Raw genomic sequence first — 18731 nt, 5'->3', positions numbered from 1 at the left:
ATTCCCTGTCGTCCCCTTCTCCTCCTGCCCCCAATCCCTCCCAGCATCAGAGTCTTTTCCAGTGAGTCAACTCTTCGCATGAGGTGGCCAAAGTACTGGAGCTTCAGCTTTAGCATCATTCCTTCCAAAGAAATCCCAGGGCTGATCTTCAGAATGGACTGCTTGGATCTCCTTGCAGTCCAAGGGACTCTCAAGAGTCTTCTCCAACACCATAGTTCAAAAGCATCAATTCTTCAGAACTCAGCCTTCTTCACAGTCCAACTCTCACATTCATACGTGACCACAGGAAAAACCATAGCCTTGACTAGATGGACCTTAGTCAGCAAAGTAATGTCTCTGCTTTTGAATATGCTGTCTTGGTTGGTCATAACTTTTCTTCCAAGGAGTCAGCGTCTTTTAATTTCATGGCTGCAGTCACCATTTGCAGTGATTTTGGGGCCCCCAAAAATAAAGTCTGACACTGTTTCCCCATCTATTTCCCATGAAGTGAGGGACCAGATGCCATGATCTTTGTTTTCTGAATGTTGAGCTTTAAGCCAACTTTCTCGCTCTCCTCTTTCACTTTCATCAAGAGGCTTCTTAGTTCCTCTTCACTCTCTGCCGTAAGGGTGATGTCATCTGCATATCTGAGGTTATTGATATTTCTCCCAGCAATCTTGATTTCAGCTTGTGTTTCTTCCGGTCCAGCATTTCTCATGATGTCCTCTGCATAGAAGTTAAATAAGCAGGGTGACAATATACAGCCTTGACTTACTCCTTTTCCATTTGGAACCAGTCTGTTGTTCCATGTCCAGTTCTAACTGCTTCTTCCTGACCTGCATACAGATTTCTCAAGAGGTGGGTTAGGTGGTTTGGTATTTCCATCTCTTTCAGAATTTCCCACAGTTGATTGTGATCCACACAGTCAAAGGCTTTGGCATAGTCAATAAAGTAGAAATAGATGTTTTTCTGGAACTCTCTTACTTTTTCCATGACCCAGTGGATGTTGGCAGTTTGATCTCTGGTTCCTCTGCCTTTTCTAAAACCAGCTTGGACATCAGGGATGGACATCAGGGAATGAACTCTCTTAACCTTCTTCAAATCTCAGATCAAATTTGCCTTCTCATTGGGTCTACTTCCTAACTAGCCTATTCCACACTGCAGCCTCCTTCCCTAACCAGTAACTGCATCTGTTCTCTTTTATTAATTTAATCTTTATGTAATTGTTGTTTATTTTATATCTTCTTTCTGCTTCCTTGAGGATGTAAACTTTCTAAGGTGAAAGATTTTCTCTGTTTCACTAATGTATTCTCACTGCATAGAATAATATCCAATATTAAGCATATATCAGGCACACAATAATTTTTTTGAATGAATAAAATTGAAGGAATGCATTTAAAAGTTTATCACAATAAGTTAAATAGGTTGCATGCTGGGGTCCAGCCCCGGTGGATCCAGGGTGATTCGAAGGTGGGGACGGAGTCGGCGTCTTTGGAAAAATACATATTTAATCACAGATATAGAGAGATTAGAAATGGATAGTGTAGTAGGAAGATTAGTGGAGAAAAAGAGGCTGAATAACTTGGATTACGTGGAATAGCGTCCATGCTCCAGATGGGAATTCAGCCAGAAAAACGGGAGCAAGAAAGATGCGACATGAGGGAATCAGTCTTTCCGGAAACTGATCCGATTTCTTTATTTTGGGGTTTGCTTATATACCTTTTGTTACACATAAGGATGAATACAGAGTCACGTGGGGGTCAGCAGTCCTGACCTTTATCAAAATCAGGTGCTTTACATAAATGTATTTAAAAAAAAGGTCTTAGGAATATTACATCATCTTCTGGCCATGAGTGAGACCTGCTGACATTTTATGATCCTTTCTTTCTGATAACCAAAAATCTTATTTCTTCCAAGGGTGTTTTTTCTTAAACCAGGTACCACCCTCCAAATAAAGTTGCATTCCTATAGGGTGAGGGTGTAGTGAGTTACAATCATGAAAGGAATTTATTTAACCCAAGGTTAACATGATTAATCTTAAAGGTTAACACTTATTTCTCCTATATGCTTAAAGGTTAATACTTATTTCTCCTATATGTTTAAAGGTTAATACTTATTTCTCCTATATGTTAGTTATATTCATTATAAGGGTAGGGAACATGGAGATTTAGCAGCAAACATCAGCCCAACAAATGAAAATCCTTTCACCAATGCTCCCCTTGAGATCTATTTAGTCTTAAGATATGGTAAAGTTACATTCTTACATAGCAAGGACACACTGATTTATAACAAAGTACAGTGATCTATTACAAAAGAAAAAATCCATTAACTGAAAAAGTCTAGTATTGCTAACATCAAAAACTACTATATTTCCTTTGCTATATTCCAAATACATTGATTAATATGTTCCCAGGTGCCTAAAGATATAGAGGCCTGTCAGCAATCATTGACTCAACAACAAGAAAAAGTCCTATGCTAATTAAGACTCTCAAAATACTCCAAAACTCTCTGTGCTGTTTACAGTTGAGAGGTAGTAAACAATCTTGTGCCTAGTGGCAGCAGTATAGATAATCCTGTCACACAAGCTAGTCTGTCAGCAGAGAGGTTTGACCTGAGACATCCTTGTCCCACCCAGAGCAGGGAATTAGCAGCAATTATTGACACAACAAATGAAGAACCCTTCACCAAATAATTCCTAACCAACCCATTATGCTAATAATTTCTAACTCCCCAAAAGATTTTGCCTTTAGTACGTCTAAAACATCTCATGCCTCTCAGGTTGGGAGGCTGTAAACAATCACATGTGGCCGGACGAACCTATACAGGTGGGCTAGATAACCTTCAGAGGAGTCCGTAAGCTGAAACACTCTTGTCACGCCCAAGAATTTTTATTGCCTTGGAGCTGCACGTTTACTCCTTCTCCGAGAGAAATGGTTATGGGGGAGAGCCCCCCGTAAAGTCAGAGGTGTAGGTGAGAGCATAAAACAGACTCTGGTTTTGGGGTTAGATGCTCGGGAATAGGGGGTTTCCTGAGGCTTGATCACGCCTTTGTGTATGCCAAGCCTCGTTCCTCATGACCTTTGCCATGGGCAGAGTTCCTCACGCTGGCCCCCGGCAGTTGCAATCCTACCAAAATGAATTTTAACTGAGTACAACATGACTCATCCAATCTTCTTGTGTTTTTATCATTTTGATTTGTGTTCTATGCTAGTTAAAGGCTCAAAGGTCATTAACAGGGCCACAGAACTGGCAACTATTCTTCTGGTTATTAGGAAGGCTGATAACTTTCTATGTATATAAATCTTCAATGGAGCTCCATATAAAACTATCTGCCTTATGACCCAGCAATCCCACTGCTGGGCATACACACCAAGTAAACCAGAATTGAAAGAGACACGTGTACCCCAATGCTCATCGCAGCACTGTTTATAATAGCCAGGACATGGAAACAACCTAGATGTCCATAAGCAGATGAATGGATAAGAAAGCTGTGGTACATATACACAATGGAGTATGATGCAGCCATTAAAAAGAATACATTTGAATCTGTTCTAATGAGGTGGATGAAATTGGAGCCTATTATATAGAGTGCACGGAGAAGGCAATGACACCCTACTCCACTACTCTTGCCTGGAAACTCCCATGGATGAAGGAGCCTGAGTCGTAGTCACGACTCAGTGACTTCACTTTCACTTTTCACTTTCATGCATTGGAGAAGGAAATGGCAACCCACTCCAGTGTTCTTGCCTGGAGAATCCCAGGGATGGTGGAGCCTGGTGGGCTGCCGGTCTATGGGGTCGCACAGAGTCGGACATAACTGAAGCGACTTAGCAGCAGCAGCAGCAGCATACAGAGTGAAGTAAGCCAGAAAGAAAAACATCAGTACAGTATACTAATGCATATATATGGAATTTAGAAAGATAGTAACAATAACCCTGTATGCAAGACAGCAAAAGAGACACAGATGTATAGAACAGTCTTTTGGACTCTGTGGGAGAGAGAGAGGGTGGGATGATTTGGGAAAATGGCATTGAAACATGTATATCATATATGAAACGAATCGCCAGTCCAGGTTCGATCCATGATACTAGATGCTTGGGGCTGGTGCACTGAGACGACCCAGAGGGATGGTATGGGGAGGGAGGTCCAGGATGGGGAACACGTGTATACCTGCGGCAGATTCATGTTGATGTATAGCAAAACCAATACAATATTATAAAGTAATTAACCTCCAATTAAAATAAATAAATTTATATTAAAAAATAAATAAAATTTGATTGTTCTTTGCCACTAAAAAAATAAAAACTAACCCATGGGTAAGGGCAAAATTGCCAGGGAATGAGTTTCAGCAATAAAGTTGGATCTTAAACCTACCACAAAACCTATCAGATAATTCCCTAATAATCAAAACACATACCAAATGAGTGTAAAGAATGTCTGAACAGTTTCCAAGTAAACTGGATAAAAATTGATAGAGGCGAATTCCCTTTACAGATTACTTATTTAAAATCTCCCCTGATCTATTAATAAGGAAAATCAAGAGGAATTTCCTATTTCCTTAGGAAGAAGGGCTGCAATGTTGAAAGGGTAAATCATTTTACATTTTTTAAAATTTATTTTATTGAAGTTTAGTTGATTTACAATATTAGGTTCATTTCTGCTGTACACAAAGTGACTCAGTTATTCATATATAAACATACATTTTTCATAGTTTTCCATTATGCCTTATCACTGAATATTGAATATACTTTCCTGTGCTACACAGTGGGACCTTGTTGTTTTCTCTTTCTATGTATGTTTGCATATGCTAACCCCAACCCCTTCCCCATCCTTCCCTTGGCAACCATCAGTCTTTTCTCTGTGTATCTGTGAATATGTTTTGGTTTCATCAATAAATTCATTTATGCCATATTTTAGATTTCATGTATAAATGATATCATATGGCATTTGAAAGTTAGATAAAAAAGAATTTGCACTATGTTATAAAATTGTTTCTTAAGAAGTTCAGAGTGAGCCTGGAGAGGACCATGCTTTGAAGAGAATTGTGGGACCAGCACTAACAACCTTCAGGAGAGCAAGAGTCAATGCAGATGCTGAGACTGAGGAACTTCAGTGATTGTCAAGTGGTAGATAAGCAGCCCAGGGTACATGGCAGCAAAAGAAAATATCCTAACTAGTTCAATATTGAGGCCAGAAAAAATGAAGTTTTCAGTAGCATTAGCTAATGTCTTTTCTTCCTTGATTGCCTTTTCCAGGGTTATTGAAAACTAAATTTTACAGTGTTTGGGTTTGGCAATCTAGGACACATTTTTTCCTTTTGTTTTTTAGATATGCATTTCGACAATAAACAGATCCAATTAAAAAGAATTTGTGTTCTACTTTTTAAAAAGAGTGATATATTTATTCAAATTAGAATTAACACTGTTAACAGGTTTTGAATATCATTTTAAGAAGAGGCGAGGAATTTATCACTCATTTTATTTTGAAAAGGTGTATTTTAACTTACATATTTAGAATTGAATGATTAGGAAAGCTATGGATCATAGAATCCCAGAAGTAATAAATCACAGAACACTGGAGGCAAAGAGGGAGGAAAAAGATTTAAAATGTGAGAAAAATTTAGTCCCAACTAATCTAAGTAATTTAAATAACCAAACAAGGAAAAAAAAAAAAAGAAACTTGGAGATAAGTCTGCTCTCAGCGAACCTGAGGTTCTTGATAACTCACTGCTGAAATAATTCATTTGAGAGACAAAGTGATAGATAAGAAGTAGATTAATTTAGAGAGAAACACACTCCACAGAGTCTGGGTCATCTCAGAAGGTGAGAGAGCCCTGAAATATAGTTTTTTTTTGGTAGAATCACTCCAATTATTTCAGGGGAGGGGTTGGGATTTCCAGAAACTGCACCACCAACCGCTTTTTGACCTTTTACGGTCGGCCTCAGAACTGTCAAGGCACTGGAAGGTGTGTCATTTAGCTTATGCTAATATACTACAATAAGCATATGATGAGGCTCAAAGTTTACTGGAAGTTGACTCCTCTGCCATCTTGGATCTGTCTGGTTGTAATCAGATAATACTGTGTCTTCAGCCTACCTCATTCATTCAAAGGTTGTGCTCTGCTCCCTTCCCTCCTGTTTCAATAGATATCAGATATCCAACTAATTATATAACAGTAGGTGGTATGTGGCATGATCATCATAGAAATGTCTATTTGAAACAAATTATTTTAAGTATGATTGAACAGAACTGACTCAATGGGCATGAATTTGAGCAAACTCCAGGAGAGTGTGGAGGACAGAGGAACCTGGTATGCAACAGTCCATTGGGTTTCAAAGGGTTAGACACGAATCAGCAACAGAACAATATCAACACAGAATATTAATTCCACAAAGCATAATTATCAGATCACTGGTACAATCTAGAATTTGGATAGGAAAGAAAAATAGTAATTCAGATAAAATGTTAATAAATCAAATGGTTTATACATATTTGTTTTTAAAACTAAAGGATTGTAAGATCAAATCTGTCTCCTGCACTGGTAGACAGATTCTTTACTGCTGAGCCACTTGGGAAGCCCAGATGGTCACTGAGTGTGGCCCTGTAAATATAAATATGAGTGAAAACAATCTCTGTTCTAAGCTGATCCAGGTCAGGCAGAACAAATGTACATAGATTGACTAACATCACAATACAATTCAAATTAAGACCATCATGTTGGGACTTCCCTGGCAGGGAAAACTAGTAGCATCACTTGTGGTATAATTACAGCTTCTGGAAGACGAATTGGAGAGATGGTCCTATTGAAAAAAGAATGCAATAAGGTAATGAGATTTAAAAGTCAACAAAGATTAAGAGAAAGTTCAGTTCAGTTCAGGCACTCAGTCATGTCCGACCCTTTGTGACCACATGAATCGCAGCATGCCAAGCCTTCCTGTTCATCACCAACTCCCGGAGTTCACTCAGACTCACGTCCATCAAGTCAGTGATGCCATCCAGCCATCTCATTCCCTGTCGTCCCGTTCTCCTCCTGCACCCACTCCCTCCCAGCATCAGAGTCTTTTCCAATGAGGCAACTCTTCGCATGAGGTGGCCAAAGTACTGGAGTTTCAGCTTTAGCATCATTCCTTCCAAAGAAATCCCAGGGCTGATCTCCTTCAGAATGGACTGGTGGGATCTCCTTGCAGTCCAAGGGTCTCTCAAGAGTCTTCTCCAACACCACAGTTCAAAAGCATCAATTCTTCAGCACTCAGCCTTCTTCACAGTCCAACTCTCACATCCATACATAACCACAGGAAAAACCATAGCCTTGACTAGATGGACCTTAGTCGGCAAAGTAATGTCTCTGCTTTTGAATATGCTATCTAGGTTGGTCAAAACTTTTCCTCCAAGAAGTAAGCGTCTTTTAATTTCATGGCTGCAGTCAACATTTGCAGTGATTTTGGTGCCCCCCAAAAATAAAGTCTGACACTGTTTCCACTGTTTCCGCATCTATTTCCCAGGAAGTGATGGGACCAGATGCCATGATCTTCATTTTCTGAATGTTGAGCTTTAAGCCAACTTTTTGACTCTCCTCTTTCACTTTCATCAAGAGACTTTTTAGTTCCTCTTCACTTTCTGCCATGTGGGTGATGTCACCTGCATATCTGAGGTTATTGATATTTCTCCCAGCAATATTGATTCCAGCTTGTGTTTCTTCTAGTCCAGCGTTTCTCATGATGTACTCTGCATAGAAGTTAAATAAGTAGGGTGACTATATACAGCCTTGACGTACTCCTTTTCCTATTTGAAACCAGTTTGTTGTTCCATGTCCAGTTCTAACTGCTTCTTCCTGACCTGCATACAGATTTCTCAAGAGGCAGGTCAGGTGGTCTGGTATTCCCATCTCTTTCAGAATTGTCCACAGTTTATTGTGATCCACACAGTCAAAGGCTTTGGCATAGTCAAGAAAGCAGAAATAGATGTTTGTCTGGAACTCTCTTGCTTTTTCCATGATCCAGCAGATGTTGGCAATTTGATCTCTGGTTCCTCTGCCTTTTCTAAAGCCAGCTTGAACATCTTGAAGTTCACAGTTCACCTATTGCTGAAGTCTGGCTTGGAGAATTTTGAGCATTACTTTACTAGCCTGTGAGATGAGTGCAGTTGTGGGGTATTTTGAGCATTCTTTGCCATTGCCTTTCTTTGGGATTGGAATGAAAACTGACCTTTTCCAGTCCTGTGGCCACTGCTGAGTTTCCCAAATTTGCTGGCATAATCAGTGCAGCACCTTCACAGCATTATCTTTCAGGATTTGAAATAGGTCAACTGGAATTCCATCACCTCCACTAGCTTTGTTCATAGTGATGCTTTCTAAGGCCCACTTGACTTCACATTCCAGGATGTCTGGCTCTAGATGAGTGATCACATGATCGTCATTATCTGGGTTGTGAAGCTCTTTTTTGTATAGTTCTTCTGTGTATTCTTGCCACCTCTTCTTAATATCTTCTGCTTCTGTTAGGCCCATACCATTTCTGTCCTTATCGAGCCCATTTTTGCATGAAATGTTCCCTTGGTATCTCTAGTTTTCTTGAAGAGATCTCTAATCTTTCCCATTCTGTTGTTTTCCTCTATTTCTTTGCATTGATCACTGAAGAAGGCTTTCTTGTCTCTTCTTGCTATTCTTTTGAACTCTGCATTCAGATGTTTATCTTTCCTTTTCTCCTTTGTTCTTCCCCTCTCTTCTTTTCACAGCTATTTGTAAGGCCTCCCCAGACAGACATTTTGCTTTTTTGCATTTCTTTTCCATGGGGATGGTCTTGATCCCTGTCTCCTGTACAATGTCACGAACCTCATTCCATAGTTTATCAGGCGCTCTATCTATCAGGTCTAGGCCCTTAAATCTATTTCTCACTTCCACTGTATAATCATAAGGGATTTGATTTAGGTCATACCTGAATGGTCTAGCAGTTTTCCCTACTTTCTTCAATTTAATTCTGAATTTTGTAATAAGGAGTTCATGATCTGAGCCACAGTCAGCTTTTAGTCTTTTTTGTTGTTGTTGACTGTATAGAGCTTCTCCATCTTTGGCTGCATAGAATATAATCAATCTGAGTTTGGTGTTGACCATCTGGTGATGTTCATGTGTAGAGTCTTCTCTCGCGTTGTTGGAAGAGGGTGTTTGCTATGACCAGTGCATTTTCTTGGCAAAACTCTATTAGTCTTTGCCCTGCTTCATTCTGCGTTCCAAGGCCAACTTTGCCTGTTACTCCAGGTGTTTCTTGACTTCCTACTTTTACATTCCAGTCCCCTATAATGAAAAGGACATCTTTTTTGGGTATTAGTTCTAAAAGGTCTTGTAGGTCTTCATAGAACCATTCAACTTCAGCTTCTTCAGCATTACTGGTTGGGGCATAGACTTGGATTACTGTGATATTGAATAGTTTGCCTTGAAAATGAACAGAGATCATTCTGTTGTTTTTGAGACTGCATCCAAGTACTGCATTTCAGACTCTTTTGTTGACCATGATGGCTACTCCATTTCTTCTGAGGGATTCCTGCCTGCAGTAGTAGATATAGTGGTCATCTGAGTTAAATTCACCCATTCCAGTCCATTTTAGTTTGCTGATTCCTAGAATGTTGATGTTCACTCTTGCCATCTCTTGTTTGACCACTTCCAATTTGCCTTGATTCATGGACCTGACATTCCAGGTTCCTATGCAATATTGTTTTTTACAGCATCGGACCTTGCTTCTATCACCAGTCACATCCACAGCTGGGTATTGTGTTTGCTTTGGCTTCATCCCTTCATTCTTTCTGAAGTTATTTCTCCACTGATCTCCAGTAGCATATTGGGCACCTAATGACCTGGGGAGTTCCTCTTTGGGTATCCTATCATTTTGCCTTTTCATACTGTTCATGGGGTTCTCAAGGCAAGAATACTGAAGTAGTTTGCCATTCCCTTCTCCAGTGGACCACATTCTGTCAGGCCTCTCCACCATGACCTGTCCATCTTGGTTTGCCCTGCGGGCATGGCTTAGCTTCATTGAGTTAGACAAGGCTGTGGTCCTAGTGTGATTAGATTGACTAGTTTTCTGTGAGCATGGTTTCAGTGTGTCTGCCCTCTGATACTTGGGTTTCTCTTACCTTGGATGTGGGGTATCTCTTCATGGCTGCTCCAGTAAAGCGTAGCCGCTGCTCCTTACCTTGGATGAAGGGTATCTCCTCCTGCCGCCCTTCCTGACCTTCAACGTGGGGTCCTCCTGTGCCCCATTCCTTGGACGTGGGGTTGCTCCTCCCTGCTGCCACCCCTGGCCTTGGGAGTGGGGTTGCTCCTCCTGGTCGCCGCCCCTGGCCTCAGGCCCCTGCGCTTAGTGTGCTGGTCGCAGCCGCCCATGCTTAGTTCGCCGGTCGCCGCCACCCGTGCTTAACGTATTTATCTCAAAATGAGTGTTGCAAAGCTTCTACTGTTAGTCAAACCTTAAGATCATGCAAATTTTATCTCACGTGCTAAGAAAAACCATTGCCTCTGACTGAACATTGCTGTATAGTGCAGATCAAATCAATTAGGATTTTTTAAAATCACATTAAGCCAAAAAGCCATAAAAGAATATGAGATGAAAATTCATAAGCCTGTTGTGTTACTTAAAGGAAATATACTAAGAAGGCTTACACTTATACTAAGAAGTTGACAGCAACGAAAAGCTATCTAATACAAAACTCCTTTCTCAATCTCAATTTTCTCTGATGAAAAATTGTGATATACATGTATTTGCCTATGTATATATTTTCACAAACGAAAAACCTTCTAATCAAGGACTTATTGGTTGCTACTTATTCTGAATCCTTTTGCGAGTGATTTTGAACTTTTTTTAATTAAAAAAAACAGTTAAAAAAATCCAACGAGTTTTTAAAAATTCAATAATGAAAATTCATTCAGAATATAAAAACTTTAGAAGAAAAACTAAAAGTAGTTTTATTATTGTTTAGTCACTTCAGTTGTGTTGGACTCTTTTGCAACTTCATGGACTGTAGCCTGCTGGGCTCCTCTGTCCACAGGATTTCCCAGGCAAGAATACTGGAGTGGGATGTCATTTCCATCTCCAAGGGATCTTCCTGACACAGGGATCAAACCCGTGTCTCCTGTACTGGCAGGCAGATTCTTTACCACTGACCCACCAATTTAAATTGAAATGAGATGAAGGTCTTAAAATTTTCATAGTCAAAATGAGAATATGAGAAATGAAAAATAATATTATAGTCCACCGACTGTAATTCATAAGCCATAAAAGAAAGCTAATTATCTCTATATTTGATCTGCAATTTCACTGGTATTTTTGATCAACATTAAAAAATTACTAAGAATTTTCATAGGTTTGCTCATACTTAATCCCCCAATAGATTTTTATCCACCATAACTGATTACTTAATGTATCTTCCTAAAAAGAGGAACTTTAGTAATGCCATCTTACTATTTATTACCCACCTCAAAATTTCTTTAGAGCCCAACAGCTTACAAGGAAATATTTAATGATAGAAAAAAGGAATAACAGGAAAAAAGAAGGAAGGGAAGGAGGAAGAAAAAGAGGTGGGACAAAAAGGGGAAGAAGTCTTAAGATTGAGGAAGTTAAAAGTCTTACATAATATAGTGCAGAGGAAATTTCAATAAATGAGGAAAAGCCCCAAAAGCCAAACTTCATAGTGCACATTTTAATGAAGGAATAACCTTGACTATATACATCATTCTAGGTATACATATATTTTTTCTGTAGGTTGGTATTTTTTATATTTTTACATTTTCATTGCAATTTCACATTTTCATTTTTTAAACATGATTTTAGGTACAACAGTTAATTTTCTATTTATATGTCACTGCACAGAAAGATAAAGATTCATAATGCCAGGGTATAATTCAAAATGGTTATACATTACAGAAATGAATTAGTAATAACTGGGAAGACCCCGAGGAGGAGGTCACGGCAACTCACTTCAATATTCTTGCCTGGAGAATTCCATGAACAGAGGAGCCTGGCGGGCTACAGTCCATGGGGTCACAAAGATTCAGACATGACTGCAGTGACTTAGCATGCATGCATGATGAGAACAGTAATCATATTTATGAAGTGAGGTTAGAAGCTACAAAATGAGAATTAGTTAGCTACATCATTCACTAATTAAATACACAGATTTTTCCACATATCACAATTCCAACCTCAACTAATAAAATGTGTAGAAAGTAAAAATTAAAATTAGCATTCTCATGGTAGGCATAATAGAACTGAATCAGTTCAAACCATAAGCAGTCTACCAAGACTTTCAAAATCATAAAATATAGTCTTTATACTGTAATTCACAGATTATCCAAACTATAGCTATATTTATTCCATTGTTCCCATCACTAGGTCCTTTTGGCAGTTTTACTTTTCTGGAGATATTATCTACATCTTTAATATATGTTTTAAATACAATTTATAAAGTCAACCAGGAATAGGAATAGTAGTTGCAAACCTATTATTAACACTGAATATGTTTTAATATGGTCCATTAACAAAGCAAGTGTGCCATGTGTCACATGAATTATTAAGATAATAATAAAACCTTCTCTCCTTATTTCACTCTTCAGGGCAATTATTCTCACAAAGTTGTTTTTATCTGTTGAAATAAGCTGAAAATATTAGATAAAAAAGAAACTAATTCAACCAAAATAGAAAACACATTTATTAATTATAAGCAAAAGAAAGTTATTCTCTATCATACTAAGAAGTATCAGGCAAGACTGCATTTATGTGAGAAGACTGTGTAATTGTAGAGAAAATAATTTATATGTGTATTTGTGTAAAGATGTAATTTTATTCATCAGACTTCTTATAAGAAGCACTGTGTTGCTGGAAGCAAGAGTTCAATAAACTGCTATGATAAACAGCTAGGTGAGAAGTACATCATCAAGGCATCATCAAGAAAAAAGAAAAAAAAACTCTATTAAAATGTTATATAAAACAAAAAAGAAATATCTTTCTCTGAGAAGTGAAGGGAGGAGACTGTAGGAGGTAGCACCCAAATTACTGATACTGAATTTTTCATTGACCTTGAGACAAATTGAAGACAGACTGAGCTTGATTTAAGAAAATAAAGAAATATGATATTTCTAGAAAAGAGTAAATGTCAGTGTCTCCTCTATTTGTTTACTTATTCAACAATTTATATTCATCCTCTCAAGAACTTTCTAAAAAATTAAGTATGCTATAAAAACACTGCTTAATATTTAAATATAAAGGAACTTCACTAAAATATTTCTATGGAAACATCAGAAGACAAATAATGTGCTTATAATACCACTGAGAAATATTACAAAGAAAAAGACTTTGTAATAAAATAAAAAAGACCCTCCCATTTAAAAGTAGGGTCTATGAAGTGAAGTCGCTCAGCCGTGTCCAACTCTTTGCGACCCCGTAGACTGTAGCCAACCAGGCTCCTCCGTCCATGGAATTCTCCAAGCAAGAATACTGGAGTGGGTTGCCATTTCCTTCTCCAGGGGATCTTCCCAAACCAGGGATCGAACCCAGGTCTCTCACACTGCAGGCAGACGCTTTAACCTCTGATCCACCCCATCCCTTTTATTCTGACTCCTTCAGCCTATAGCCCACAGAGGAATGGAAGCTATGTGACTTGCAAAGTTAGGTAGTAAAAAGCCACTCATCTTCCACAAGCTTCTCCTGGAAGACGTGATCTTTGGAAGCCCCCTACTGGCACACTCCTACTGAGAACCCAGATGACACACTCTGAGAGACACAAGCTACATGGAGAGGTCACAGGTAGATACTCAGATCAATACATCCAGCCCAGTAAGTCCACCAGCCTAGCGCAGAGACTTGTGATTAATAAGCCATCTTGAAAGTCTTTCCAGCTGAGGACCCAGATACTGTGCAGCAGAAAAGATGCATCCTCATTATGTCATAGCCTGATCCTGATAGACTCCATGAGCAAAGTAATCGATTCTTCTTTAAACCTTCACTCTGGGGTAGTATATATTAATAACATAGCACATTTACTATGAAGGATAGGAATAAAAGAAATGAAACTAGTTTAAACCAAGAACAGCCTACAAACATTTGCAAAATTATACACACACACATACACATATGTAGGTTTCTATGTTGTAATCTACTAATTTTCCAAATATAGCCATATTTAATCAACTGTTCCCATATTCTTCCATCAGGTTAACCCAGAAAGAAAGAGTACACTGTATTCAACAGTGTCTAAAATTCTATTGATGTAAGGCTTAATTCATTTTCAATTTTTTAGTTAAATTTACCTCTTTTTGTAAACCTTAAAATTTCTGCATAAGAGAAATAAATAAAGTATCTTATAAAGGGTATTTAAGCTAGTTATTCAATATTCTAAACTTCATTCAATGAATATTTAAGATCCCACTGAAAGCATTCTGTAACAAGTTAGAAATAATATAAAATTATAATGGTTATGACTGTGGAAGTGACCTCCAAGTTCTCGGAATGTGGAAAAACTCAGCATCTAGGTGACTAGACTAACAGAGGGGCATGGAAATAAAAGCTACAAGTTCAGCTTAGAGACAGCAAATTGAGTAGCCCTATAAAATTAAAGAACAGAGAGCATTTAGGGGCTTTTTTTGGTGACATGGTTCCAACATTATTTACATTGCACCACATATAGTAATTCAATGAGCCTATCAGCTGTACTGCCTATCAGCTATCAAAAATATACAAAAAGGATACTTTTATTACTCTCAATAATTTTCAAAGGAAGAACAGAAAAATGAGAATGATGTGACTTGTAAAATTTAAATGATAATGGCTTAGAAACAATGTTTTGCCTTTTTTTCTTTCACATTTAAGATAAATAGGTTATACTAAAAATCCATTTCAAGAATCACTGTAAGACCATTCCTCTATGCAAAGTACACAAGGAATCATTGTAATATGATGACTTGATAGGAAAATGAACTGTATACATTAACATAACTAACATATCTGAATTTATAAGATTTTAACATGTAGCCAAGAAAAACCCAGAAAAGATTTCCACAATAGGCTACTTTACATATTTAAGAAGATAACAAAAGTTTTGAGGATCACTGTTATTTATTATTAAATAATTTATTAAAATGTAATATTTTCATTCCTTCTCCTTTCTCCAAATCATTTTTCCTTCAAATAGATAATATAAATAAACTATGGCTTACATTGTCCAATATTTATGCAGGGGCTAAATCCAAAACTGGCAGGGTTAAAAACAAATATATGACCTTATTATAAATGTATATAAGCAGAACAGTGCTTAGCTACACACAGTACATCCAACAAAAAGTATTGTGATCATTCTATATGGGTATCTCCTCCATACCCTCTCTCTCTCTCTAAGTCACTCAGTCATGTCTGACTCTTTGCGATCCCATGGCCTGTAGACTACCAGGTTCATCTGTCCATGGAATTCTCCAGGCAGAAATACTGAAATGGGTTGCCATGCCCTTCTCCAGGGGATTTTCCCAACCCGGGGATCGAACCTGGGTCTCCTGCACTCTAGGTAGATTCATTACCATCTGAGCCAATAGAGAAGTCCATATCCTGTCACCCATCAATTCCACTATGTCACTAGATTTAAAAAAATCACACTCTTAAGTCCTTCATTTAAGCTGTTTTCTCACTACCAAACTATTGTATCATGCAATCCCCTGAAAATATTCTAAATTTTCCTATAAAAAGATATTCTGGACTTTGTACTGAAGTAAAAATCACAAGAAGAAGAAAAACATTTTTACAGTAGATTGCTTATTTTTTGAAGAAATGCAGTATTCTATAAAGCTCCAAACACTAGTGACGACACCCTCAATGATTTGACATTACTTGAGTCCAAGATTTCAAGTAGGGGATTGATTGTATGAGTATAGGTTATTGAAAGTCAGTGGGAAGCTATTCACTAACCCTGGTGGGAGAAAATTAACTTGCAGACATGTTGTCAGATTGAATATATTTCTTGTAGCACTACAGAATAACTTCTATAGTGTTTTGTAATTCTATACATTTTATAATTGAATAAAACAGGATAATAAGATAAAAAATGTCAGGTGACTTCATTTGAAGAGTGGGTACTTTAACCTCAATGTAAAAAAACATTGCTAGACATTCAGATTCACTAATCAGAGAACATAATTCCATTTATATAGACCTGTATTGTCTACAGCTTCTAGGAAAGCCTCCAAGTTTAAAGGCAAAAATAAAAATGAGTAAAATGTAACTTCCTTTAAACTCATGATTTATATTCTCATTATGTCTTGAAACAAATAGAAATAATTATTTGCAAACCTAAAGCAAATAATAATAATAATCTGTTCCTTAGATTTTATCAAATCTCAACGATTTAAATCCAGTCTGATATGATTTAGATCCAAGTGATATGACTTCGTTACTAGAAACACACAATTCTGAATGAACATCCAGAGCGACTTGAAATTGATCTCTTTATCAAGGTTTAATATTTCTCATGTTTGAATAATGATTTCCTTTGGAGAATTTATAAAGTTTGCACCTTTTTTTTCCCATTGTTTCTTTCATCAATCACAGAACTACAAATAATTGGATGTCTTTTTGAGGACAGAGGCAATGGGAAAAAGCATAACTGTTAGTGATTTTAAAAGTTTTTAATTTTAAAAATTAATCTCACATTAAATTACATTTAAAGCAAAGTATTAAACGTTCCAAGTTTGAAACTAAATTTTGAAGTATCTGTGTTATATCTCACAATTGCAGTATATATAAGAAATCTAATGAACAATTCAATTAAGCACAAATGACTTAGCATTTGAAAACATCTAGCCAGTCTCTTATTAGATTTTAACGATGTTGAATTATTATATAACAAATATTTTTGCATTTTTTGTTTCCAAGATGCAGTTGAAAAATTGTTTTTACATAAATATGCTGAAAAAAATTGACTTCAATTAAATCATAAATATCTGCTGACAGAATTTATGTAAACAGACTAAGAATAAAATGAAACTCAACAATTTTATTTTTTTTAATTTTGTATTTTTACTTTATTTTACTTCACAATACTGCATTGGTTTTGCCATACATTAACATGAATCTGCCACGGGTGTACATGAGTTCCCAATCCTGAACTCCCCTCCCACCTCCCACCCCATATCATCTCTCTGGATCATCCCCGTGCACCAGCCCCAAGCATCCTGTATCCTGTATAGAACATAGACTGGTGATTCGCATCTTACATGATAGTATACATGTTTCAATGCCATTCTCCCAAATCATCCCACCCTCTCCCTCTCCCTCTGAGTCCAAAAGTCTGTTCTATACAGCTGTGTCTCTTTTGCTGTCTCACATACAGGGTTACCATTACCATCTTTCTAAATTCCATATATATATGTTAGTATACTACATTGGTGTTTTTCTTTCTGGCTTACTTCACTCTGTATAATCAGCTCCAGTTTCATCCATCTCATTAGAATGGATTCAAATGTATTCTTTTTAACGGCTGAGTAATATTCCATTGTGTATATGTACCACAGCTTTCTTATCCAGTCATCTGCTGATGGACATCTAGGTTGTTTCCATGTTCTGGCTATTATAAACAGTGCTGCAATGAACATTGGGGTACATGTGTCTCTTTCAATTCTGGTTTCCTCGGTGTGTATGCCCAGCAGTGGGATTGCTGGGTCATAAGGTAGTTCTATTTGCAATTTTTTAAGGAATCTCCACACTGTTCTCCATAGTGGCTGTACTAGTTTGCATTCCCACCAACAGTGTAAGAGGGTTTCCTTTTCTCCACACCCTCTCTAGCATTTATTGCTTGCAGACTTTTGGATCACAGCCATTCTGACTGGTATGAAGTGGTACCTCATTGTGGTCTTGATTTGAATTTCTCTGATAATGAGTGATGTTGAGCATCTTTTCATGTGTTTGTTAGCCATCCGTATGTCTTCTTTGGAGAAATGTCTGTTTACTTCTTTGGCCCATTTTTTGATTGGGTCATTTATATTTCTGGAATTGAGCTGCATAAGTTGTTTGTATATTTTTGAGATTAGTTGTTTGTCAGTTGCTTCATTTGCTATTGTTTTCTCCCATTCAGAAAGCTGTCTTTTCACCTTGCTTATAGTTTCCTTTGTTGTGCAGAAGCTTTTCATTCTAATTAGATTCCATTTGTTTATTTTTGCTTTTATTTCCAGTATTTTGGGAGGTGGATCATAGAGGATCCTGCTGTGATTTATGTCTGAGAGTGTTTTGCCTATGTTCTCCTCTAGGAGTTTTATAGTTTCTGGGCTTACGTTTAGATTTTTAATCCATTTTGAGTTTATTTTTGTGTACGGTGTTAGAAAGTGATCTAGTTTCATTCTTTTACAAGTGGTTGACCAGTTTTCCCAGCACCACTTGTCAAAGAGATTGTCTTTAATCTATTATATATTCTTGCCTCCTTTGTCAAAGACAAGGTGACCATAGGTGCGTGGATTTCTCTCTTGGCTTTCTATTTTGTTCCATTGATCTATATTTCTGTTTTTGTGCCAGTACCATACTCTCTTGATGACTGTGGCTTTGTAGTAGAGCCTGAAGTCAGGCAGGTTGATTCCTCCAATTCCATTCTTCTCTCTCAAGACTGCTTTGGCTATTCAAGGTTTTTTGTATTTCCATACACATTGTGAAATTATTTGTTCTAGCTCTGTGAAAAATACTGTTGGTAGCTTGATAGTTCCTAGTTTGAAACTAAATTTGAAGTATCTGTGTTATATC

The sequence above is a fragment of the Ovis canadensis genome, chromosome 12 (genome assembly GCF_042477335.2).
Source record: "Ovis canadensis isolate MfBH-ARS-UI-01 breed Bighorn chromosome 12, ARS-UI_OviCan_v2, whole genome shotgun sequence".
Taxonomy (NCBI): Eukaryota; Metazoa; Chordata; class Mammalia; order Artiodactyla; family Bovidae; genus Ovis; species Ovis canadensis.
Note: the sequence above shows the minus strand (reverse complement) of the source record.